This window comes from Euprymna scolopes, chromosome 2, assembly GCF_053919585.1.
Source record: "Euprymna scolopes isolate OS-2025 chromosome 2, ASM5391958v1, whole genome shotgun sequence".
Taxonomy (NCBI): Eukaryota; Metazoa; Mollusca; class Cephalopoda; order Sepiida; family Sepiolidae; genus Euprymna; species Euprymna scolopes.
This window is the reverse complement of record NC_136483.1, coordinates 192,708,286-192,730,664: the sequence shown is the minus strand read 5'-3', so window position 1 is coordinate 192,730,664 and position 22,379 is coordinate 192,708,286. Positions and strand designations below refer to the sequence as shown.

The 22,379-nt window shown below is 35.1% G+C and overlaps 1 protein-coding gene across 1 annotated transcript in view; it reads left to right on the top strand.

Moving 5' to 3' along the window:
• LOC145300440 (proton-coupled amino acid transporter 2-like) overlaps positions 1 to 22,379 on the top strand; it is a 108,248-nt gene that overhangs the window by 10,925 nt on the left and 74,944 nt on the right. Inside the window, 1 exon segment of the mRNA XM_080144483.1 lies at positions 10,637 to 10,702. The gene's annotated coding sequence lies outside the window, so the exon portion shown is untranslated.

Sequence of the window (22,379 nt, the reverse complement as noted above, 5' to 3'; positions counted from 1 at the left end):
ACCCCGAAAATACGGGTTTTTTTGATATGCTCAAATTCGACATATGCAAATTATGATGCGATCGAATTTGAGCATATGTCACCTTTTCGTTCCCGATCGGTCAGATTTCAAGTTTGCGCCTCGCACACGCCACCCTTGGCTGCTTGTTTCCATGACTGTTGTCACAAAACTCTAGCTCACCTCTGTTTGACTGATTTATGGCATCACACTGTCACTCAAAACGAACTCTCTTATATCCGAGAGGACAGGACCAAAGAAAATCTGATATCAGAGTTTTCTCTTATGTCCGGGTTTTTTTTAATAACATCCGGTTCTAATTTAATTACATTAACACAGGCTCTAATTTGGGACAAGAGGAAATCGCTCTTATATCAGGGGTCCTCTTATATCCGGGTTACACTGTGTTTTTTTTTTATTTTTTATTTTTTTTCTTATCTGAAAACTTTTTCATTTTGCTCCATTTGTTTCATATATTGTTAGGTGAAAGTACAGATTATTTGGCAAAAGACCATCCTCCCCATTTTAATTATGGCTTCCTATATCCTAGCGTTATTATTTCAGCATGTCATGTGATGCATGAGAGAAGGATTTTTTATTTGAAACAGAATTTCTTTCTTTGACCATATTTTTTAACGCTGTTGACACATATTAGCCCCCAAAAGGGGGCTTTTAAATGTTTTTAGGAGGAGGGGCTGGGTAAGATAGACAAAATTTACCTCTTTTGGTTAGGATTTTCAAGTTAAATTAATTTTTGACAGTAGTTGTGTTCATTAAATTGTTAGATGAAAGTACAGAATATACAGGTAGAAGAGTAAATTATTTTGCCTTTTGTAACATTTATTTTATTTATTCATTTTTTTTTACCAATTGTTAGGTTTAAGTACAAATTATTTGACAAAGAATCCCCTCCCCATTTTAAGAATGGCTTTCTAAATCATAACGTTATTATTTCAGCACAGTACATAATGAATGAAGTGTAGTGGTACTCAGATTTCATAAGATCCCTTTTTCCACCCAAAAAATAAAATATAAACGTGAAATAAACAGTGTTTATTTACACAAAAAGAACAAATAGCAAACAAATCATTTTTTAGTGTTCAAAAGGTGTGTCTGGATAGACAGTTCTAGCAAATGTGAAAGTTAAGACTGTTTGTTGTTTTGACAAGAAAAAGCAGAGACTGTCCTTTGTTTTCTCATTGAGAAACAGGCTTAATTTTTGTGTGTGCTTGATAAAATAAAGAAGGTAAATGTTCTTGCATGCAGCTGAATATCTGCATTATTCGCCATGTGTGTGCGTGCATGTGGATGATCATATTTTGTCATGCTGGCGGAAAAAATACGTAGCAACAGAGTCGTTGACATGAATAGAAAAGTAATCGAAGAGCGGAGAGTGCTGAGTGAGAGTGAGTGAATTCGTTTAAGTATTTGTCGATCGGCTCCCAGGCAAATGTGAGAAAAAAGGTTTTGAAAATTAAATCTTTCTCTGAGCGTTGATTGACTGAGAAGTGCACTCTTTTGTCACATGGTATGCTTTCAACTATGTCCACCAAGTAAAAAGCATTTTAACTTTTGTCCCCCACAGAATTTGCGTGGACGTATTTTAAAAAAATCTTTGCGTCTCTGAAATTTATCTTTTTCTGTTTGCGCGCATAATTGGGTTTTTGTTTATTTATTTATTTTAGAACAAGAAGTGAATGCATTTTTTAGGCATGTTTAAATGCACAGAAGTTCATTTGCATATTTTTTTTTTTTTTTTTTTTTTTTTTTAAAGACTGTTGGAATGTAATAGCCAAAAAAACTAGATTTTGAATTTCTTTAGGGAGGGGGGAGGCTAGGTAATATACATTAATTTTTAACAGTATGACACAACATCGGTTCTTAATGCGACATCCAACATCCTTAAAAAGGGGAGAACTCTGGATTGGAACAAAAAAAAAAAATATTGATTTTGGTCTAGAAGGATTTCAACTTCATTGTGAGTGCCGCATCAAAACAGATACTACACTTTATTTCTAGAAAAAGGGCAAAGAAAAATCTATTGATAAAATAGTGTTTGGGAATTTCAGAACGGGGGGGGGGTTACATATTACATATACCGGAAGTCCAATGTTTTTGATGAATATAACATTTATACCGGGAGAATCTACTTCACAGAAAACAAAACAAATAAAATAAAAACATGTTCGTTTCATCATTTTCTGATAGTGCTCCGTTAACATTTCATATTTTCATTGCGTTTGTGAGTGGGAGGATTCGGAAAATTATTTTTGTACCATGGTAGCCCTCCATATTTCATTCAATGAAATCTGAACAAAATATATTACATTCCCTAGGAATGTTGCCGTTATATATGCTGAAGTAACATTTATTTTATATTTATCATGAATTCGTAAATAAACAATGCAGATTTGTTTTTTTTTTTGTTACACAGGCATTACCACATTATCAAGGCCAAGACGCCACTCAAGGATAAGGGTTAAAGAATGTACAGTAGAAATTGGACAATATAGTAATCATTAGTAATGAAAATTCGGTAAATTTAACTTATATGGAACGGCTCATCAAGAACCTATTTACATTAGACTTGAAGACAACCATATTGTAGTCAGCTGGAAAGCAGGAAAACGGAAGACAGGCGTGCAGTTCTAAGAAAGAAGCTTTTTTCATGGAATCTACGTTTAGGTTTAGGCACAGATAAAGAGTGGGGGGAATTATTGATAGTGTTTTCAGCTAGACGAGTGTTTCTTGTGAAAGTTTGGCGAGGGGGGGGGGAACCATGACATTGTTTTGAAAAAAAAAAAAAAAAACAAGAAAAAACCTTATAAATATATATATAATCTGTTGAACGATAAAGAAAAAAACATTCTGGCAACTAATTGATTTTTTTTTACTTGGAAGTCATCACTTATCAAGGCGCGATAGCCACCCAAGGATAAGGGTGAATGAATGTAAGGTAGTAGTTTAGTAATCGTTAATAGTGTATATTGGGTAGAATTTGATTATTTATTGAGACGGCTCAACAAGAATTTGTTTACATTAGATTTTAGAGCTACTATGTTGTATTCAACCGGGAAGCAGACCAGCGGAACAGTGTTCCACAGACGGGCAGTTCTGGGAAAGAAGCTTTGCTCATGGAATCTGTTTAGATCTGGGGGGAAATCATGTATAGTAGTTGTAGCTAGTCTGTGTTTTTTGTGAAAGTTTGGCAAAGAGGGACCATAGATTGGAGTTCAGTCGAGCACTTGACATGAAAATAAGGATAAAGCAGAGACGGCCTTTGAAGTGTTGCCATAGATTGTAGTGTCTATGAATGATCCTGGCATATCGGAGCACCCTTTTAAATAGCATATCGGGTCATCCTTTTAATAATGTTCACTTTTTTTTTTGTGTCAGCATGCGAGTAAAATGCACTTTAAAGTAATTTTAAATTTTATTTCCAGACTAAAAATACAATTTAACACCACTCAATTTTATCCGAAATGTATGCAAAATAGGTCCATTTTAAAACAAAGTTCCCCACAAAATCCAAAAGAATATTCAATCATAATATGCCAGTAAGTATTTGAATAAGATGTGGCCATGTTAAAAAAAATGGCCGCTTAGGAGTTCTCAAATAGTGATAGTAATTTTATTTTTCAATTGAATTATATTAAGTATATTTTTTGTAAATACAATGTTTTGAAATAGTGTTGAGCAATATTTTTCAGGGAGAGGATCAGCAGCCGTGGGATAATTGACTCACAAAAATATTAGCAACAACAACCGTCTTAGCACGTATGCAAATTAAACAAGTATGCACGCACTGATGTCATGGAAAGGAGAAGAAAATAAAAAGAAAAAAGGACAGCATGTGATTACGAAGAGAAGCAAAGTGTGTGCCGTGGAAGATGGATATGTGAAGTTGAGAATGAGAAAATGTTGGCTATGCCGATGTCAGGTGGTGGAGAGAGAGACTTTTAAAAAGCACATGTAATATGGCAGAGCGTTGTAAAATACGTGTGCAAAAAGACTTTTGGAAGACGGTGAAATGCATTATTGTTGAAAGAAGCACAAATAAATGCATTTTATTTGCACTGAAAAAAAATTCTGAGTCAAATTTTTATTTCTTTTCTTTTCGTTTTTTGTGACGGTACCAGACAGCGTGTGGGTCAGAGTGGTTGAAATGTAATGCCACACCTAAAGTTAATATTAACAATTTATGCTCACTTTAAGCAGACAACAGTGCAAACCAAGTAAAAGTTAAATCAAGTTTGTATTTTTTGTATTTTTTATTTATTTATTTATTTTTTTTCAGAAGTAATTTTTTACTAGTTTTAATCTACCAGATCAGGCTGTCTGAACATATCGACTTTCTGACCTAAAATGCACCAAACATTGATGTTATTACATTTTTCCTTTCTCTTAGCAAAACTCAATTATGTTCTGCAAAGCCAAAACCAAAGACAACAATTTTCCTCTACAAAACAATCAAACTAAGCACAATGAATAAATATTTAAAGATATAAAGAACTCGAAGCATAAAAACATTTTCCAAAATTACTGGACTCAGCATTAAATAACCCGAAAGAAGTTGATAAGCTCTAAAATATAACAAAAAGACAAACCAAACACGAATAAATTTTTTAATATGCAAAGAACTTAAAGCATAAACGTTTTCCGAAATTAGGGGATATCCTTTTCTCTTCCCTGCAACCTCTTTCTCACAGAAGAGATGTTGTGAGCCTGTCTTTTCTTTATCATTATTTTCATAGCAAGTGCTTGTCTGAGCTCCAATTTATGGTCCTTCCTCGCCATACTTTCACAAGAAACACCTGCCTAGCTGAAAAAACTATCAATAATTCCTCCCACTCTTTATCTGTGCCTAAACCTAAACATAGATTCCATGAAAAAAGCTTCTTTCTTAGAACTACACGCTTGTGGAACTGTCTTCCGTTTGCCTGCTTTCCAGCTGACTACAATATGGTTGTCTTTAAGTTCAACGTAAACAAGTTCTTGATAAGCCGTTCCACTTTATTTATTTACTGAATTTCCATTACTAACAATTAATATATTGTCCAATTGACACTCTTTTAACTCTTATCCTCGAGTAGCCTCTGGACCTTGATAAGTGGTGATGCGTATGTAAAAAAAAAAAAAAAATTACTGGATTCAGTATTAAATAATCCAAAAAAGGTTGATATGCCATAAAAACAATCAAACCAACCTACTGAAAACCAACCTATTGAAAGTAAATGACTGAAAAAAGAAAAAAGTTAATTTCTAAATGAAATAGAGACTAGTGTTTACTAATAAAAAAATATAGATACTTAAAATTATAATAAGTAAAAATGTTTTGGTTTAAAAACAAAATTAATAAATAATAAATAACAGTTGTCAGCAATTGAAAATACTAAAAATGATTCTCAACACTTTAAAAAATTAATTAGAATTTTATTTACAGGACAAAAAATACAATTTAAAGATCAGTTAATTTTATCGAAAAAGTGAGAAAAAATTATCAAGCGAAATAAATGAAATATTGCAACGATCTCTATAGTAAAATTGAACCATTTTCTTTTGTGTTCAAAAGGATTTTCTTTTTCACTAAAAACAATACATAGTTAGAGATTTTAGTAAGGTTGCGTGGCCAAGAGACACAAAAATATAAAAGCACCTGTATAAAGGTAAATAATATCAGAAATATAATCAAAGGTTAGTGTATTTATTGAAATAGTTGCACTGTAAAATTTATGAATCATTTATACTGATTGTTGCAATATTTTTGGTACATAATGGGGTATGCTCCCTGAAAGTTGGGAAATTGTATTTATAAACACTGTGGATAGGAACTGATGAATGAAATTAATTCATGTTCTGTTATCGACCAATCAGAAACCAGAATTGCTCCATAAGAATTGAATCTGTTAACATTCCAGCACGTTTATTTTGTTTCAACACAAGTAGGATCTTTTGCTCTTTGTTTGCAAAATTATAAAGTCCAGAACCTATACAGAACAGCGACCCGTTGAACATTTTTCATATCCAAAACTAATAGAATAGCTACCGATTGGAAACTTTTCTGAAATTAAACATGGCTTCCAGTTCAAGATTGTTGATTATGTATGTGGCATGTAGCATATGATAAGGCTGTAAAAAAAACCCAAAAAACTTTCAAAATTGTAAATGTATCAGACTGTCGGTAAGAGGGACTATCTATAGGTCAATGTGACCTTTTTGTTTTTATGCATATTTAGCGCTGAAGAATGCCCTACTAGTATAAGAATAATAAAAACATGTATGCAGAGAACTATATATATATATATATATATATAAACTACTTCATTTACTCACATAAATTAATATACAAAAATATAAATTTATGCGTAAACTTTAAGTGTTTACTTCAACAGTGCTCAATATGTGGGTAGAGCTAGTTAGTAAGTTATAAAATATATATGGCGATTAAGCTACACTAAATATTCCGCATTTCATCCACTCTAGGATTTTTCAGGCTTATGACAACAATAAGCCTGAAGAATCCTAAAGTGGATGAAACGTGGAATATTCAGTGTAGCTTAATCGCCATACATATTTTATAACTTACTAATATCTATATACATATATATATATATATATATATATATATATATATATATATATATATCTCAGTTAAGGGCCAAAACAATTATATGCTTGTATAATAAATAAAACTGAATATTTTTTGAGATGAGCATACAAATGAGTGTCTGTTCTCAGTGAAGCGGTATATTATAAAAGTATAGCTAGCTCTAGTATTGCACTATCGAGCTATCTAAACGAACTTTGTGTTATTGATATCTATAGTAAAATACAAAATTAGAAAATTTTTATTTGAATAGTAACATATATATTTTTATCATGAGTTTGTATGCGACTATATTTTTACTATACTCAACAGTGTATCACTTATTTTAAGATATAGATTCAACTCTTAGAGCTAAGTAGGGAGCATAGGAAAATAACATTTTAATATATTACATTTCTCTTTTGTCTGTCCGTCCATTTCACTTTTTCTGGGGTTTTCTGGAGTTGAACGTTTGTACGGATCTTTGTTATTATAAGTGCCGCAAACTAAATATTATGGTATGCATTCGATGCACAATTAAGGATTAATGCAAAAATGAGAAAGTTATACATATTCAACCATCAATTTGGCATAAAGTACTCCTAAATCAATGGGCTATAACTTTTACCCATTTTAAGGGCTAGAAAGTTTAATATATATATATGCTTTGAAAATAGATATAGTAATTAAGCTACACAGAACTTTCCGTGTTTCATCCTTGTAAGAATCAACCAGACTGTTGCATGAAATGTTGTTTTTATATATACCTGTAATACTGGATTTGCTAGCCAGCCAATTCACACACTCCTTTATTGTAACCAATGAGCGCATGCACCTGTTTCTTTGTTGATTTATCAAGGATTTTGTAATTTCTTTGTGATCAAAGATGGCCTAGTTTTAATTTGAATGTTTATTTATATTTTGTGTAATACTAGAGCATTTATATATTTGTTTGATTTGTTAATTACTAGTAGGGATATCGGATCCACAAATACCGGATCCACAAATAGTAAATAGAAGAAATGAAGTTCCATTTGGACACATCTACTATACTAAGGATATTGAGTACTTTTTCCTTACTATGTGTTGATTCCATTGTAGACAACTCTCTTTCTGATCTACATCAATGATCTCCCTAAAAACATACTTCAATCATTCGTTGACATCTATGCTGATGACACGACCATCTACGGCAACACATCAAAGGCTCTAAATGACAAAGTTCTCTCTGATTCTCTCTCTTCTGATCTCGAGCGCATGGTTCCCTGGGGGAAGACGTGGCTGGTTACCTTTAATGTATCTAAAACCTAACTCCTATCCTTACATCATCAACGCTCTGATCCCCATCTGGCATCAATTGAAATGGATGGCTCTCGTCTAGGAGAAGCCCCATGTTTTGACAAGCTTCTGGGTTTGTCCTTTACTCCTGATCTGAAATGGAACACGTACATCAAGTCTGTTGCCAAGGTCGCTGGAAAGATGGTGGGATCCTTCTACCGTTCCAGAAGATATTTCACTACTGATGCAATTCTCTATTTATATAAAAGCCAAGTACGTCCAAGGATGGAATACTGCTGCCATATCTGGGCAGGAGCTGCTAAAAACAGCCTATCCTGCCTCGACAGAATACAAAATAGACTTCGTGGCTTAATGGGTGATGCCCTCTTCTCTACCCTACAACCTCTCTCCCACAGAAGAGACGTTGCGAGCCTATCCTTGTTTTATCGTTACTACCATGGCAGATGCTCGTCTGAACTCCAATCTCTGTTCCCCCCTCGCCACTCCTTCACGAAAAACACCCGTCTAGCTGAATCCACTGTGAAAAATTTCCCCCACTCTTTATCTGTTCCTAAATCAAAACGTAGATTCCATGAACAAAGCTTCTTTCTTAGAACTGCACGCCTGTGGAACTCTGTTCCGTCTGCCTACTTCCCACCTGACTAAAACTTGGATGTCTTCAAGTCCAACATTAACAAATTCCTAATGAATTGCCCTCTTAAGTAAACACTTCATTAAATCTCCACACTAACGTACTGTACTTGCAATAACCCTTATCGCTGAGTGGCTTCCGGGCCTTGATAAGTGGTGACCACCGTGTAAAAAAAGAAAAAAAAAAAACAATACCCTTATCTCTATCCAAATATATGAAGGGGGAGGGGCGTTTAAAAGATCTGGTAATCTTTAAAAAAACTGATAAAAACACAAAAATGTAATCAACCTAAAAAAGAAGTACCTGACCACCTCCTCACCAGATTTTTCGGCAGACTGGATACAAAGAGAAGCTATTTTCAGGATATTGAACACTTTTTGATGACTATGTGCCACTTTAAGCAAATTTCTTACATGCTGCCTCAGTTTAGTAAGATTTTTCTTTATGGTCTGTTGCAACAGCCATGTTACTTTTGTCGGTGGTTATCTCAGCACAGTCCGTAAACTTCAGAATTTTTTTTTTTATGTATCCTTGAAAGAGAAGAGAAAAAACTTACAAATAAAGCAAAATAGAATTCAATTTTAAAACTAACAAAATAGGAATTATTTTTTTTAATCAAAATAAACGTATTGTGTTATTATTAAAAGAAAAAAAAAAAGATCCATACTGGGTGTGAACCTCAAAAAGCGAACTCCGTAAGCAACCACACTATCCATTAGGCTAATATCGCAGCAACTTTGACATTGCAAATTTATTCTTTTAAAATAGAAGTAGGATTCATGCATGCGCATATCGTAATTAAGAAAAAGCATTGCAGGTCAGATGACTAAACTTGCTAAATGATTTTTTTATTTATTTATTTTTTTTATTTATATCAGATTGAAAGATTAAATCCACTGATGTTGACCTACTACTATGAATTTGAAAAAATTATCAAGCAGTTATGATTTAAAAAAAAAAAAAAAAAGTGTGATGTCACCCTCAGCTAAATCAACTGCCGATATAAAAAAAAAAAAAAAATTAAAAATAAGAAAAATGTTTTTGTTTTAATTTAATGAACTGCAAATAAAAAATGCCACATATTCATTGTGGTCGGCTTTGTAGTTTTTGACTTTTAGCTGGACACGCAGACACTAACAGAAAACTTAGATTTATATAATACATTATGATTAAAATTTATTTAATTTAGTTTAATAAATTTTAGGATTCTTCAAAGTTTAGGATAACTAATTTTTCATTCAAACATAGTCTACACAGCTCGTCTAGGTTTCTACATATGCTAGCTTGCCATACTATTTTCAACTCCACTCTCTGTGATCAGCTACTTTCTTTGAGCTCTCGGTAGTGGTTTGCTGTTGCTGTTTTTATTCAGCCTTTCTCATATTTGAATGAAATTTGGATGAAACGCGGAAAATTCTGTGTAGTTTAATTCCCATATGTATTTTCAAAACTTACTGCCTAGCTCTACTTGCATATCTGACACTGTCAAAGTAAATATTGAAAATATTAACATAAAATTTTATATAAGTGAAATTGTGTGTGTCTGTCTGTGTATATTTCCCTTCAAAACTACTCTTGTAGAAAAGTGCCCAGTTGAGGGTGAAGGAATTAATGTTTTTAGCCAATTTTTCGATATTTTTCGTCCGAAGAGTCCGGCTTCAAAAGGATACTGATCTCATGAAAATCCATTGCCTCTGTAAAAAGTTTTAGGCAGGTATACAAATATACATATACATGCATACATTTAAACAGATAAGTGAGATTTATATTATAGAAGACTGCTACAAGACAGGAGACAGTAGACCTCAGGTTTTACATCAAAGTTTTCTTTCTCCTAGGTGTATGTCTTAAAGAAGATTGAAAAAAAACATCACTAACCCTAACCACCAACCTGGAATTTCTACAAAGTACATATATATTGTGTAAAACAAATTTGAATAATCGTTCACATTTTTTTCTAAATCCAATGTAAAGTGAAAAATTCTTATATTTTTCAAAGAAAAAAAAATAAGCTGCAATTTATCAATTTCTTTCCTTTCTTTTTTCACGAGTTTATATTTTTTATTTATTATAGATTAATCATATGATATTATGACATCCAATGTTTAATTTTATATTCTCAGATAACACAATTTATCTTCTTGAGATTTGACCCTCATTAATCAAATTCTTTTGGAGTTAGCAAACAGGTAAATTTTTAAAACTAATAATTTTTTTGTATGGATTTTGTTTCCTACTTTTTTTCTTGTATTTCTTTTATTTTATAATTTGTATATGACTTCTTTTTTTTTTTAAACATTTATTTCCCTGTTTCCAATTTTGTATTAAGTTCTATTTTATGACCTTGAGAAAGCAGTGAAATTAGTTTTTGGGTTCTTGTTGAAAAAATAAATAAAAAGAAAAATGTGGTATTTTATTGGATAAATAAAAAAATAAGTGATTTTATTGGATAAAGAAACCTAAATGTTTATTTATTTATTTATTTATTTATTTTTTTTTTTAGAATTGAGTGTTAAATAAGGTTTACAGTTTTTTTTTTATTTTGTTTCTTTTGATATTTTGTTTTGTAAAATTTAACTGCTATAGAATCATGACAAAAATTTAAAGATTTTGAGAAAAATGTGTATTATTTACATGTTATTCTTGCAACGTTTTGGCCGATGTAACCTTTCATCATCTTCATGTGCATCCTTTTGAACTTGGAAATTTGTATGGAATTTCGAATGGAACCCTTTATTTAATCCACAGTGGTGATTTACTTTTGTTTTATCAACTATGATCAGGTAGAAGTCTTCAGTAGTTTTTAATTGCATTCTTAGTATCGCCCATATTGAGGATTGAATCTTCAGCCTCCAAAAGACTGTCATTTAAAACTGAATATACATAGCACTTTTATCCAGGGTGCCATGAAGAATTTTCAGATATACAATTACAAATTATTTTGTGATTTCTACCCAGTCATGGCTGACAGAAAGAGAACAATCTACCATCATAGATTTAATGTGTTCTGTGCAAAATTCCGTACAGATTCCGGAGTTTGATAAGATGTACCTGGGGGGGGGGGCCCAAAAAAAATCTAGGTTACATATCATCCGAAATGTGAAATAACAACCAAGATGAAACAGGGAATAATTCAAATGTAAATTATAGATCCTCAGCTAAAAAATTTGCAAACATGAGAAGAAAAAGTTTTATTAATTGTGCATTTGAAGGAAAAAGTTTTATTAATTGTGCATTTGAAGGAAAAAGTTTTATTAATTGTGCATTTGAAGGAAAAAGTTTTATTAATTGTGCATTTGAAGAAAAAAGTTTTATTAATTGTGCATTTGAAGAAAAAAGTTTTATTAATTGTGCATTTGAAGGAGAATGCAATTAAAATGTTTCATGACCAAAAACGTTTTATTAATTGTGCATTTGAAGGAAAAAGTTTTATTAATTGTGCATTTGAAGAAAAAAGTTTTATTAATTGTGCATTTGAAGGAGAATGCAATTAAAATGCTTCATGACCAAAAAAAAGATTGATTACCTGCCTTACTGAATTTCGGGTATCTTTCATATTGGTGACCAAAAGTAATGCGACCCTGATCTTCATTCTTAGGGATATGTGGATTCATGCCTCTTTCATGAGTGCAACTCAGCAAGAACATGTCGAGTTCAGTCTCCGATGTTAGACTATTTGCATAATTTATTTTATGAAAACAAAAAAAAATAACTGGAAATTCAACACCAACAAATGTTACTTTTATTCAACTATTTTATGTGTTAACAAAATAATATTATTTGCATTCTTCAGACTACGCTTCTCATCTTAAGTGTCATTTTTGGTTAATGTAACCTCTGACCTTCTTTAGGTATATTCTGTTGAACTCGGGAATCTTTCTGCTAAACTTGAGAATTTGTACAGAATTTCTAACAGAAACCTTTATTTAATTCATGCTTTCATTCCATCAACCATGACTGGATAGAGGTCTTAAGTAATTTGCAACTGTATTTTTGGTTCTCACACTGAGGATTGAGAACCTTCAGAATAAATTACTTTCATTTTGGCAAATAAAACGCATTTCATATTGTGATTGAAATCTGACTCGCTATATCTCAGTCTCTGTCTCTCTATCATTATTTGCTTGTCCCCGTTCCCCTCTCTCTCTTATATATATGTAATCACTAGGGCTATGACAACAGAATATTATCATTGTTTTGACTCTTGCATATATATCTGACACAGACACGACAATTTACCGAGAACCACATCACTGTATATAGGATACTAGCGGGGGTACCCGGCGTTGCCCGGGTGTTTCGAAATGTGTGCTCTTAAATAAAAAAGAAACCGGGAGGGGGGGGTAAAAAGTTTTGGTAAGTTGGTAGGATCGAACCCGAAGCCTTGAGGTGGAGTTGGAAAATAAAATGTGAAAAAAACATGAACCGTTCGGCCAGCCAGAATGAGTTACTGAAAGATGTTTGAATTTATTTAAGTAAGAACCAAATTGACAGGTACCCGCACGGAAGTCGTAAAGTTAAGATTTTGTGCGAGTGTTACGATGACAGCAATAGTTATTCAGCAGTTGTTTTTAATGAGGTCAATGATCAGGTTTGTTTGTTACAAGCGAAGTAAAAAAAGAAAACATGAAAAAAAAACATTAAAACTTAAGCAGGGGGGGGTAATCAAAACATCAAAAAAAAAACACAAAAAAAAACTAACGTAAGGCAAACGAACGATGTTAAATGTAAAAATCTGAAAAAGAAAAAAAAAACCAGAAAAACGAACGTTAAAAAAAAACGTGAAAAATGGCTTAAATAAGCCTGTTTCGATATTAAAATTTTAAAAAATCGGTGGGTACCTGGGTGTTTTTGGGTGTGTGGTCAGGGGTGGATAAGCGAAGTAAAAAAAAAAAAAAAAAACCAGAAAAAACGATCATTACATGAAAAATGGCTTAAATAACACTGGTTCAATATTTAAATTTAAAAAATCGAAAAAAAAAAAAGATATCTCACACCACGATTCGAACCCAAAACTTTTAGATAATGAACCAACGCGTTAACCAACTGAGCTAACGCGATGTACATGAAATTTGTTCAGTTTTTCAACTATTTAAAGTAAATCAGGTCATGACGTCATCTGACGCATGCGTAGAATCGGGCGTCGTCACAAGGGGATGGTTTTTGTTGACCATCCCTCCCCCTCTGTCGAAAATTGTCGATTTCAGGGTGAAAAAATGAACGTTTTTGGCCAATTTTTCTATATTTTTTGTGTGGAGAATGGGACTCCAATATGATACCGAGTTTGTGAATTTTCGTTGTGTATATCGAAAGTTTTTAGCGAACACACACACATACATACGTACATTTTCGCTTTTATATATATAGATAGAAGATAGACGGATACACATTCAAGAGTCGAAATAATGAAAAGAATATGCTGTGCCCTAACCCTAATAATCACTCTTTATCTTATTACTCTTTCTCTACTTCCTTCCTTTTCTTTCTACTTTCTTTCTCATAATGATTGTATTATTAAATATGTTTGAAGTCCATTTTGCATTGTGACTGTCATTGTTACTTGCTTTTGTGACACAAAAATTTACTTCTGTAACAAACTTGTTAAATTCTTTTGTTTATTTTATAGATGTGTTTACATTTTAATTCTACTTCTGGTTCGAATGATCAAATTGACACAATGAAAAGCAGAATTATTTATCAACAAAAAAAGTTTTTTTTTTTTTTTTTTTTTTTTTTTACATAAAATTAGAAAAAAATCAAACTGCAGTAAAGAAAGGCTCAGTCGAATTGCTACATGATCAGTTTTTAACTCCATTTTGTTGAACTTTGGCCCAATTTCAATTGATAAAAATTTACATAATTTTTACGTTTTTATTTATTTATTTTTCTTTTGTAACAAAAGCAATAGTTTGCAATGTTATCAAGTGGAACTGTAGGAAAATTGAGATTTGCTGAACTTATTCAGTAAAAATCTAAATTTAATTTTTACCATTCTTATATCATATAATCTATTTTGGTTTTCTTTTTTTTTCTTTTTTCAAATGTTCACACATATTTTATTCTTGTAGGATTAAAAAAAAAAAAAAAAAATAACAGATTGACAATATTAACCGTCTACGATTGATTTATATGTTAATTAGTTGGGCCACCTGGCATTCATATATAGCAAAATAGCTTTGAAAATGTAGCTTTATCTCCAATTCTCCCTTTCCAACATTTTCCCTCTCTCCCTCCATCTTCCCTCCTTCATTCTCTCTCTCCAGTTCTTCCCTCTCTCCTTCCAACTTCTCCCATCTCTCCCTTTCACTCTCTCCCTCTAACTGACCCTTCTCTCCCTCTTCACTCTCCCCCTCCAACTTCTTTCCCTTCTCCTCCCATTCAGGAAATCTTGCTTCATTGGTGTCTTAATTTATAGCTCAAGTACAATGCAGGTCCAAAATATTCAAGTTTTCAAATGTGAGTTTGTTCCTATTGTTGTGCCACCTAATAACTCTTTAAAGTTCTCTATGGAAACTAAGATTAAGTGAATATTTGTTAATTGATACCTAATAAATGTTGTTGATATTTCATAAAGGTTAGAGATATTTGAAATTTCCTTTCTGTTCTTTACATAAAATTAAATTAATCTAAATATATCCTACACACACCTAGCACACCTAGCAGCTGTGTCCCAAAAATCATAATGATTGGTTGATTAGTTTTGGAGTAAATCCTGTAATACAAATATTTAAATATATTTGAACATGCCTAACTTTATAGATATAATATATAGTTTGATTGTAGTCCGGCTCAAATTCAGCATCTACAAAACACTTGATTATGAAGTGCCTTCAATAAGTTTCCAAACTTTTTTCATATGGGCACTTTTATTGAAAATACACACATGAAACTCTAGTCTCCTTTGAAGTAATCTCCTTCTGCTGCAGGTCCTGGATATGACCTTAAACTATATCCAGTGGTGAGGCCCCAGCTTGCGGGCTTTGGGGAGTGTGGAGCCACCCTTTAATTACCATTGCTCCCAGGTCCACTCTGACCAGGAGTGGTAGTACCTGTTAGGGTTCCAATTATGGGTTAAATAGAAACCGACTTGAAAACAACAAATATATTCTATTAAAAAATTTTTCTTCCAAATTTTTGGATTCGGCATTAAATAACCCGAAAAGGGTTGATATGCCGTAAAACAAAAACAACCAACCAACCTTCCACTGCAATGCACTTGTTGTACCGTTCCAACAACTTCTGGAAGGCTCCGTGGAAGTCTTTTTGTGTGAGTGTGTCAGTGACCCTTGTCGCAAGTCTTTTATCTCTTGAGATGAAAGACTTGTGACAACCTTAGTGGCTGTCATTATGAGACAATTTCAATTGTCTCATAATGACAGCCACTTGAGCTTAGGGAATAACAAAAGTTACAGGGAGCAAGGTCTGAACTATAGGGAGGGTGACGAACTGTCTTGATGCCCGGTCAAATAGATAGAATTATGGACTGGTGCATTTGTGTAAATCTTCCACATCTTCAGTTCCTTGCGAAAAATTGTGTGTACAATTCCCACACTGACATCAAACTGTGCACTTATCTCTATAGACACACACCGGTCCTTATTCATGGAATTCTTTATTTGGCCAATCAACTCTTGTATTTTGAATTCCTTACTCCTCCCACGCCTCTCATCATCTCTCACAAACTACCTGCCTTCCTTGAATCTCATGCTACTCAAAAACTGATGTTTGATGTTTCTGTGGCATTTTTTTTCTGCGTTTAAAACAGAATTTTCTGCATATCATTCTTCTAAGTGTCCTCACGTCCAGATTGCATTTTTAAAATTCACAAGCTGTGACAATCAGGCTTTAGTAGGGTGTATTCCAATTCCTGCTGTAGCTGTTCATTTGAATCAGAAATCATAAAAATTGGCCAGTCATCTCATACGATATATAGCAATAACATACTGAATTTTCCAGAGTCTATGACAATTTTAAATGCCTGTACTAAAAACATCTGGAAACTAATTAAAGAAACCTTGTATGTATACATTTGAATATGCATGGTGAAACTACTATGTACTCACTACTGACTTGATGATCCATTCCATACCTCATTTCGTATGTTTTGAAATCTTTTAAATAACACTCATACGATATTCACAAATGCACGTTTGTATGTATACAAAATTCCACCCTTCACCCATGTATGGAGTACTGTTGTCACCTTTGGGCTGGTGCATCTGCTGCTTCTCTCCCTCCTGGACAGGGTTCAAAAGAGAGTCGCCAACCTGATAGGTCCTGAACTGTCATCTAGGCTTCAGCCTCTGTCCCATCGATGAAATGTTGCATCCCTCTCCCTGTTCTACAAATACTTTAATGGTGAATGCTCTGACGATGTGCAGGCACTTGTACCTCCTCGATGTGACTACCCTCGACAAACCTGACAAGCAACTAAGTCCCATCCCTTTACAGTAGAGATCCCTAGGGTAAGAAAGCCTTTTACTCCAATAGTTTCTTCCCCAGAACTGCAAGTCTTTGGAACTCCCTTCCGGGATACTGCTTTCTCAACTGTACTGATATGCAGAAGTTCAAGTGTAATGTGAACAAACATCTTTCTACTCATCTCCCTTCATAATGCCCCCACAAATTATGTCTCCGATAGTAGCCCCCTACTTCAAAGTGGCACTTGCCTTGTTTGGGGTGAAAATTGAATAAAAAAAAAATAAAAAAAAGTGCTCCCATGTTTTCATCTTAACATTTTTCTCTAAACTAGTGTAGATTCTGTCATTCAGAACATGTGCTTGAAATAGCAGCTTCATTCGACAAACTGGCCCTTAAATTAACAAAGTTGAATTAAAAATTGTTGTTAGTCAGTAGTTCTTTTTAATTATGAATGAATTTGTGTGTAAACAATCTGCTGCTTCTACTCGTCATTTGTGGGTATGACAATAGAATATTCTTTTCATTATTTTAACTCTCGAGTATATATCAGTTAATATCTTATGTTTTTAGATAGTGATGTGCTTCTCGATTGATTGTATCTAACTGTCGCATATATACTCAAGTCAAAACAATAAGAATATTCTCTTGTAATAACCCTATTAATAATCTAGCTAAAAAAAAAAAATGGTGTTTTGTACATGTTCTGCAAGTTGACGAGGGGGGGGAGTGTAAAACTGATGGCAGTATTTTCTGTATCATCTCTAATTTTTTTTTTTTTTTTTTTTTTTTTTTTTTTTTTTTTATTACATTTTCACCCCAAACAAGGCACATTGCCACTTTAATGTAGGGGGCTACTATCAGGGGAAACATCTACTGGGGTACTATGTAGGGATTAGGGCAGCGAGATGTTGGTTCACGTTGCACTTGAACTTATGCATGTCAGTACAGTTGGGGAAGCAGTGACCTGGAATGGAATTCCAAAGTCTAGCAGTTCTGGGGAAGAAACTACTGGAGTAGAAAGATCTTTGACATCTAGGGATCTCTACAGTGTGGGGGTGGGATTTTGTAGCTTGTCGGGTCCGTCGAGGGTGTTCACGTCGTGGGGGCACAAGTGCTTGCAGTTCGTCAGAGCATTCACCATTATAATACTTGTAGAACAGGCAGAGGGATGTAACGTTTCGACGATGGGACAGAGGCTGAAGTTTTGATGCCAGTTTAGGGCCTATCAGATTTGCGACTCTCTTTTGAACCCTGTCAAGGAGCGAGAGACTAGTAGCCGATGCACCGGCCCAAATGTGACAGCAATACTCCATACATGGGCGAATAGTGGCCTTATAGAGGTACAGGATACTTTCGGGTGTTAGAAGTTTTCTAGCACGGTAGAGAGAGCCCACCTTCCTCGCAGCGGCCCTGGCAATGCCCTCGATGTAATTGTTCCAGCTCATGTTTCCTGTGAACGTTAGGCCAAGGAGCTTGAAAGACGTACTCTCAGCTAAAGAGTTGTTGGCCATTGCTATAGGTGGTAGAGAAGGTTTCTTGTAATTATTGAATGAAACCAGTTTTGTCTTGGTGGCATTGAACGTTACCATCCATTTTTTTCCCCATTCCACTACTGATTTAAGGTCATCCTCTAGTGTTTCTGCCATTACTTTAGATATATGTTCATTTGTTTTCCTGTCGTGTCTGCTATAGAGTGTGGTGTCATCAGCATATATACCCATCTCAGAGGCAATCTTGTCGGGGAGGTCATTTATGAATATCAGGAACAGCAGAGGACCAAGGATAGATCCCTGGGGCACTCCCGCATTTATATTATATTGTTTAGACGTACGACCGTCGAGGACAACCTGGATTTTTCTCTTATCTAAGAAGGATTTAATTATGTTAAACATTCTACCAGTGATACCGTAGGATCTAATCTTCCTGAGGAGACCCTCATGCCATACCCTGTCAAAAGCCTTAGATATATCTAGAGCTACCGCTCTGCCCTCTCCCGCTTTGTCCAGTGAATGGTATATGCGTTCAGAGATTACAGTGAGGATGTCTGCCGTGGAACGGGCTTGTCTAAATCTATATTGATGGTCGGTCAGAAGTTTAGCATCTGTAAGGTGCTTGACTAGAGCATGGTTAATTAAGGTCTCAAATATTTTAGCAAAAAGTGGGAGGAGGCTAATAGGGCGATAATTTAATGGGTCAGTTCTTTCGCCAGAATTCTTGAATACTGGTACCACAGAAGCAGTTTTCCAACAGCCCAGAAAGCAAGATTCATTAAGGCATTTGTTGTAGAGTTTGGAGAGAACTGGAGCTACTTCGGCTGAGCACTTTTTTAATAGCACAGCTGGGATGAGGTCGGGTCCACATGCTTTGGAAGTGTCAAGGTTTTTTATGATAGCATGCACCTGAGCAGGGGTGATTTCCAGATCGTCTAGCGTAGCGTCTGTCCGCATAGGAAAGTCAGGTAGGGGGTGGTTTAGAGGGTCCAGTGTAGAGTTGGAGGCAAACCGACTGGCAAGCATGTTAGCCTTCTCGGTTGCTGAGCAAAGAACCTCGTGATTGTTGGTTAGTGGGGGAATTGTTGATTGCCCATTATTTACTACACTGTTGTAGATTTTCCAGAAGTCACGAGTTCCTAATTTTTGTGCTTCGATGCGTTTTTTAGTGGTTTCCGTAAATTCCCTCTTAGCTGTCGCTATTTCTTTCTTAACGTTACTTCTAGCTTCTATGTACTTTTGTCTGTTTGAACTGGACTTATGTCGGTTAAACCTGCGGAATGCATGCTGCCTTTGAGCAATGGCAGTTGCGCAAGTCGAAGTAAACCATTGGGGAGAGTGGGGCTTGCTATAGAATTTCCGCATGGGAACATGCGCTTCGATTGCAGTTTTGAACCATTCAGTGGTCTCAGTTGCACACTGTTCAGCAGGAAGAGAAAAAATATTTCCCCATGGGGCGTCTCTGATAAGATCTCTGATAGCTTCCCAGTCCGCCTTTTTATAATATCTCGTTGTTTTGAGCACTGGCTCTTCAGTTTTGGGTCTGGAGTTTAGGGCGATTTCAACCGTTATTACCGCATGATCAGCGTTCCCAAGTGGGCTGTCGGCTTTCGTTACACAATCATCAGGAACTGTGGTCAAAAACAGATCTAATAGTGATGCGTGTTGCTCTTCCTGATCAGGGAAGCGGGTTGGGAAAGTAACAATTTGCGATAGGGAGTGAGATACAGAGAAGCTATGAGTTGCGCTGCCTGCTGCATCTGTATAAGTAGAGAATCCAAGCCAGTTTTTGTGATGGACATTAAAGTCACCAAATACATGTACTTGGGCGCTAGTGTCGAAGGAGAGTGCTGTGTCTATGCTGTCAGATACTTTGTTTATTATGGTGCAGTCTTGGGTCGAGGGAGAGCGGTAGAGAAAGTACAAGTAGCTAATGTTGTGTTGCATGATTAGTCTAAAGCACATAAAGGCTTGATCATCCGTTTCTAGGTTTGTTTCTCTAGTCAAGGGAAGGGTATTACGAATGTAAACTCCAAGTCCGTGCATATGTCTGTCAGAGTCCTTACGGCAGAGTGGGAGATATCCAGGCATGTTAAAGTAGTTAGAGGGGATGGAGGAGTGTAGGTTAGTCTCACTTAGTGCTAAGATATCCGGGGTATTTGTTAGGAGAAATGCTTCAACATCAGCTAAATTAGTTCTAAGCCCACGGATATTTGTGAATGCAAGCCTCAAGGGAGGAGGCAAGTTGGATTTGTTTGTCCCTAAGCCTGGTTTAAGCTTATTTTTTTATTGTACTGTCATCATGTTTTTTAACGAGTTTCAGTTGGGTTAGGGGAAGCCGAACAGGAGGTTATGCAGAATATCACACATGCATCACAAGTAGACCATCAGCTGACCCTCCATCAACTAGGACTGTGGCCTCAGGAAAGCCCACCGGGGATGAGTGCAGGGTCCCTTTCCATGCGCGCCATGGCACTGCAAACATCCCGATATTATTCAACTGTTGATGGAGCAGCCGCTCTAAGCGCTACCAAAGAGTTAGGGCTCCTGTACTACCAGTCGGAAACAGCAGCCAGTAACTGTCAATCCGGTACCCTCAACCCATCAGAGGAAGGTCAACCCAATCTAATTGCTCAGGCATATGTGGTACTCAAGCATTCTCAAGTGCCCAGCTTAAGGGGTGGGGTGTGTCGGGAGTGGGGGAAACGGCGTTCATTGCCCTAGACAAGAAACAAGATCTACCAATGGGTGTTTCTGTCGAATCACTGTGATAGTATCTCTGCGCCTGACTAATAGGCAAAGAAGGAGTATGGAAGCCGGGCGATAGGCAGGACCTATCTACTCCTTAAGCAATTTAGGTATTGCAAACCGGTAATTTGTTTGAGTCACCAGCTCTAGGAAGGTTGTCATCCAAGACTGAAGAGGCCTCCCTCCTCTCTGGTTTAGTTTCAGAGTTTTCCTTCTCCTAGACGGATGATCTGGAAAGATCCACTGGGTCCGTCACCACTGAGAGGGTTTGCTCCGCGCCTGGGTTCTAATCCAGGTATTTCTGCGACCCCGCGTGGTTAGTTAATGTTATTGGGTTAGTTTGTAGAGGTTATATATCTGCTAAATAGTTACACTCCTCAAAGTGGATTAGGGATATTGTTATTTCATTGTTAGTGGATAAAGGGGTTGAGTAGAGCTCATGCAGTGTAAGCAACTATGATTGTAAGGAGGCTTGTTAGGAGATAATGTGGTTTGAGGCTTACACTTTTGTTTATATATATTTTTTTACGTGGCTTCACCATAAGGTACCAAAGCTTATAAATTATTTTAAATAGCTGACCAGGCATTGCCCAGTAATCCAATGCAATTTATTTGGCAAAAAATAAAACTATCATGCTTTAGTTGCCATAGGATGATAGAATTTTAGTTATGCATAGTTTTTACATTCTGTATAATTGCATAGAACTTAAGAGGAAAACGTTTCACAACACGGAAATAGTTTCTCTCTCTCTTTCTCCATATATATATATATATATATGTGTGTGACTTTGTCAGTTTGTGTTCGAAAAGTCTCTACCAAACTCCTCTCATAATATTTGGTTTGCAAAGGGTATTTGGACATGTGGTACACTTTCTATTTGGTTTTAAGTTGACAGAAATTGCTGCTAAGGGGTCAAAATTGAAAATAGTTGATCTTGGCAAGAGTAGTCGACTAAACATGTTTACATGCACAAACCTACATTCAAACATGAAATAACGTCATTTAACTACTTATGTGTATGGGTTTGACTCAGAGGCTAAGGAATGACTGGAGGGTTGTATGTTTCAGTTTCAATTTGAGCTGATGGCACTCGTGATTTTCCTTTTTTTTATATATAGATAATTGATAGGAAATTGGCTCTATAATAATATGTATAATCTGCATGAATTAAAATATCATATTTAAGCATATTCTACAACCAGGTAA